The sequence below is a fragment of the Rattus norvegicus genome, chromosome 1 (genome assembly GCF_021556685.1).
Source record: "Rattus norvegicus strain SHRSP/BbbUtx chromosome 1, alternate assembly SHRSP_T2T, whole genome shotgun sequence".
Classification (NCBI taxonomy): domain Eukaryota; kingdom Metazoa; phylum Chordata; class Mammalia; order Rodentia; family Muridae; genus Rattus; species Rattus norvegicus.
In genome coordinates, this window is record NC_141534.1 from 210,657,271 (window position 1) to 210,662,800 (window position 5,530).

Genomic DNA, 5,530 nt, shown 5'->3' on the forward strand with positions numbered 1-5,530 from the left:
GTTTACAGATGGAGAAACTGAAAGGGAGGGGGCTTCTTGAGAGCTCAAGGATTTGGCTTAGACCCAGAACTGGATGTCAGGCTCCGTCCTCCTGACACCCAGCGTGACATGGATACACTAGGAGCACGTAGGGACACTGTTGCACCATAACAGCCTTCTATCACATGAGACCTCCCAGGGACAGAAACATTGAACCAAGGCCAGGGCCATCGGGAAACTAGTCTGTATCTCTCTAAGTAACAAATTGAACCTGGGCCCTGCAGGGCCACTTTCTGCCTCACATACAGAAGTTTGGAGTACAGAACCCTATCCACTGTGGTGTCTGCCACCGGACCAGAAGTAGGACTATGTGTACAGAGCAGGAAGACAGTTCTCTAAGAATGTCCCACCGCCCACGCATGCATGGTGGCAGGAGATGAAGCCAGCTGTGGCCACAGAGTTCTGGTTCAGAGCAAATATTGTCCTAAAGTGGTTCTGGAACGTGCCTTGTGCATTTGTGTTTTTGTGTGTGTGTTTTGGGAGCTGTTGCATTGACAGTGGCTGCCAGCCAGCCTCCACAGAGGAAAGTAGGGTAGCTAGACAGTCTCTTGGGGGCCCAGCACCTGCATCTCACATCTGTCTCTGCTTTATATCTAGGGCTGTCCATCCGCCATGAGCTTGTACTGGTGAGGCAGCACAGGTGCCCATATGAAGGACTCTCCTGCCAAAGGTTAGGAGGGAGGGCAGACTCAGCTAAGGAACTGAGTCCTATTACTGGACCAGGTCCAACTGGAGAAAATGCTCTTACCAACCTTAGAACCAGCCATTGAAGTCAGTCACCAGATACTTGTTCCAGAGCTTAGAGTCCTCTGCAGCACCCCAGAGGTAGCCACCAGACCTGGCAACCCCAGACATGACCTTGGGTACCTGCCATTCCCTGGACAGGAAGAATTAGGCAAATGGTGTGGAGCCAGTTCTCTGGTGTCCACCATTCCTGCACAGCTGAAGGGCTCACTACTCTCAGCTCCTCAGATGGACAGATGATGGTAAGTCACATTTTATCCCCATGAGTATGACTATCATCAGAGACCTCATGGACCTGCCCAGTGTTCTCAGGAATGTTCTAGAAGCAAAGGTAATAAGGTGCCTAAGGTTAGGATAGGTGGAACGAGGTAGGCTATGAAGGAAGGAACTCAGGAAATATGGGGACCAGAGCCGCCACTGGAGCCAAGGACAGTTCTTGGCCCTCTGTGTGTGTTAGACACCCGGTATCATCAAGTCTACCCATATGCTGTTGTGGGGTGTCAATTCCACCCACTCTTGCTCCCCATAAGGCTGCCTCAAATACTAGCTTGTTTAGATGGCATTTGTAGGTTGACTCCTGCCCACCTAACAGGTTCTTCCCTGGGCATTAGAATTCCAGGTTCTCTCTCAAGGACACCTAGTTTCTCTTCCAAAGAGAAAGCCTTCAGACAGACTTGGCTCCCCATACATGTCTCTCAATGATGTAATCTTGCTTGCTCTTCAGTGAATTTCGTTTGGTACCCGGCACAGGTCGGTGGGCACACAGAGGTAGTGGCCAAGTTAGAATTTGAGGCTCTGGGGAAAGTTAGGACCCTCTGGCCCAAAATCATTCCTCTTATTTTGTATACCTCTTCTCCTTTGTGGTTTGTTTGTTTGTTTGTTTGTTTGTTTGTTTTGTGGGGAATGAGCTGGAGAGTGTAGTATATGCTCATGTGTATGTATGTCTGTGTGCACGCAGATGCATGTGTGTACATGGGTGTGGAGGCCAGAGGTCAACATCAGATGCCTTCCACTATTGTTCTCTGCCTTATTATTTGTTTGTTTGTTTGTTTGTTTGTTTGTTTGAGACAGGGATGTTAGAACTTGGAGCTCACCAATTAGCTAGGCTGGCTGAAAACTGAGCTCCTCTGTGCAGCCTCCAATGCCCAGCTAGAGGTAACCCTCAATTCCCAGCCTAGCCATGTGCTTTCTAGGGCCCAAGTTGTTACTGGACTAGACTTTTGCCAAATCTTCTGAGCTGGTACTGTGAGGCAGAGGTGAGGGATGGACCAACAGGAAATCAGGTGAGGCCAGCATGATTTTTCTAAGGGGCTGACCCAGCCATGGCCCTTTCTACAGATCTCTCTAGGTCTCTGCCTTCTTCTTCTGGGACCAGAAAACCCTGCATATCCCTCTTAACCATTACTGAATGTTGGGGGTGATCTGTGATGGGAAAGACGGAGCTTGGGACTCAGCTAAGAGATCCAGATACCCCCATGTATTCTACACATCATTTTGGAGAATGTGGGGGGCCTGGAAAGAAATAAGTGGCCCCCTGAAGCCCAAAAGTAGCCCAGATGGACACAGGCATGCGGGCAAGGATAAGTGTCCCGACTGTGGGGAGGAAGTCAGGATGATGTGGGCAGTTGTGGTCTCTGTGGGTCTGACACAGAGGTTCATTGCTGTAAACATTCCTTCTCTGAAGGCGTCCTGGGAACTTCAGGTACCGCCCTCAGGGGACTGCAGAAATGTCTCTCCCTGGCCTTCTCAATCCCACAGCCACCTACCTCCATGCCTTTCTCACCTGGTCACCTCAGGGCCTTGAGAAACCAAAACCTCCCCCACAAACACCTTCCACCTGAGATCCCTGACCTACCCCAGGTCTTGGAACCACAGACCCCAAAACCTGACACTCTTGCCATCACAGCCATTTGGAGGCCTCCTGTATCCCTTTTTCCAGTGTGACAAAAGCCACCATGGGAGACATGCCCTGACCCTCAGCCATCACCCCATAACCTGATCTTGAGTTTCTCAGACCTGGGGAAGACCCTCGAATGTGGGAAACCCCCCCTAAAGTTTCCATAGGAGCTTTCAACCTGGAGCAGATAAATGCTGGAATGAAGACCTTCCTGAATGCTACTCAGGCTGTCATGTCTCCCTGGCTCCCCAGCCCATTCTTGTCTAATTCCAAAGCAAATCCGCTGGACTTCAGAGAGACTGTGGGATGCCTTGCCTTTAATTACAACCAGAACTTGAAAACTCAAAGAAGGAGCCACTGGCCTTCTCCCACATCACACCCCAAGCTGAGAGTTCTCGCAGAGCTCACACCGCAGGACCTAGAGCTTTCCTTCTCTTCCTTCAAGGAGGATGTGGAGATTTTGAATCCATTCTTCTGACGCCTGCTCTTTCCCTGAGACTTGCAGTAGGCTCCTCTCCTGACTGATGTTTTATAATGGTAGGGCAACCGGGACTGACCAGAGGGGCAACGGTTAAAAGCACAGCTCAGAGACCTCAAGGCTTTGCCACGTATTCTTTTTTTGACAGCCTTAGAGGTATGATGACTTCAACCCCTGCCCTCATAAAGAACAACTCACTGGGGGCTGGAGAGATGGCTCAGTGGTTAAGAGTGTTGTTGCTCTTACAGAGGACCTGGGCTCAGTTCTGTGACTCAACAACCATCGGTAGAAGAGAGCCCTCTGAGAGCTCTGTGCCCCAAGTGTAAACACAGACACACATGTGCATCTATGGGAACGAGGTACACTAACCATCTGACTGGAGACAGACTAAGAAGAGCAGTGGATTTGATAGCATGTGGCTCCCAGAGTGGGTTCCCTGAGGCTGCTGTCTGTGGGATTGCCACAGAGATGCCACAACCTGGGTGTTCCTGCCATCTTTGGAGGTGGGGGCCACGGTCTATGGAGAGCAGCTCAAAACCTCCAGGATTCTACTCATACCTGTCCTCGCTGTTCTGGTAGCTTTTTACTTTTGACTATCAACCTCATTGGATTGAGACACCTAGGACATCTGCGCAAACATTTCCAGAGACAATAAACTGGGCAGTGTGTGTATGTGTGGAAAGGCTTGGTTATTGGTGGCACCATCCATCGGCTACGGTCCCCGATGGAAGAAAAGCAAAGGGGAGAAAGTAAGCTAAACACCAGCATTCCCCGCTCTGCCCCCTGGTCTGCTGATGTGAAGACAAGCAGCTCGGGTGCACACTGTCATGGAGCTGCCTACAACCATGACCTTCCCACCAGGATGCCCTATATCCCCTAGCCTGTGGGAGGGAAAAAATCCTTCCTCCTTTAAGTTGTTTTTATCAGGTATTTGGTTATAGAAATGAGGAGTAATTCATTCCTGGTTTGCTTATACGAGAAGGGCTCGTCTCATCTTTCAGACCCTATGAAGCAACTCACTGGACAATAACTCGTTGCTTTCAAGGGAAGCCAGAAGTCACCATACATGACATTGTGTGCTGGCAAATGGATACTGAGCCAGAGTGGCTTGTGGAAGGCTCATCCTCCCAGGCCTGCACTCCTATGCTCTGGCCCTGGCCCACCCCCCTCCCACATCACTCTGTACCACAGAGGGCCAGGAAGCCATGTTGGTTGGCCCCCTGGACCACAGAGGGCTCATAGGACCAGACCATGACACTCATGTTGTCTAGGCCAGACTTCTCCAGGTACTGAAGTTACCTTGGACCTGTGCCACTGAACAGGCAGCTGTCCCTTGGCCCTACCCACCCATGTTTTCTCTCCTTTCTCTCTTACCTGGAGGCTTCCCTCTTAGCTGCCTGAATCCCAGTCTGTAACCAAACTCCTTACTGGCCCCTGTTTTGCACCTCACTGCTTCATGCAACCTCAGAGAGGCTAGGGAGCAGCTCCTCCTACCTGGTTTTCAGAACCCAAAGACTTTGAGATTCCTGCAGATCCTGACACTGGATGCCTGCCACAGAGGGGGAGAGGGAGGAGTCTCAGAGCCTGTTACCCAACATTTACCAAGTTCAGATGCTCTCCTGATGAGAAGAAGCTTTACAGTTCGGCTCTCTGGAAGGTACTAGATGGCAGGAAGTACTCCCCTCCCCACTCCCCATGTGATCTAATTCCTGGGAGACACAGCAGCATCCATTTTGAAATCCCTTTGAAAATGTTTGCTTTGTTTTATTTAGAAATTTCCCAAATTTTTACCAAGTTAAAGAGATGACCACAAGAATGTGTAGCCTGGGTAGATGTCTGGCATCAACAACCCCTCCCGGCACTACCCAGCCTGCCCCTGCAACCACAGTCCCCCAACACAGCTTCAAAAATGTCAAACACAAGTAAGAAGATACACGGCGATGTCGATGTAGCTGAGTGAGGGCAGATAACGTTTCCGTGGCCGTGGCATGCACGCATTTCTGCGGATATATGCATGCCACACACATCAGCAAAGACACTTACTTGTATATGCTCTGTATACAGGTGTGTGTGCACAGGTATAACACATATGTACATGTACACACACATGGGTATAACCATAGGCATACCAGCTATTCGTAATCCTAGTGGGGAAGTGCAGGGTTGAAGACAGGCTCTTGTGTTCTCAGCAGTCACTTGTCCTCTCTTTTGTCTGTTTCCTCATCCTTTTCCCATACCTCCCATAGTCCTTTAGTGAATTCAATGGTACGGATTGGTAAGCTCTGTGTGTCAGCCAGCACAGCCAAGGACATACAACCTTGTATACCCGAAGGAGACTCTTGCAACTGGGAACCCTGAGGCCACTACAGCAA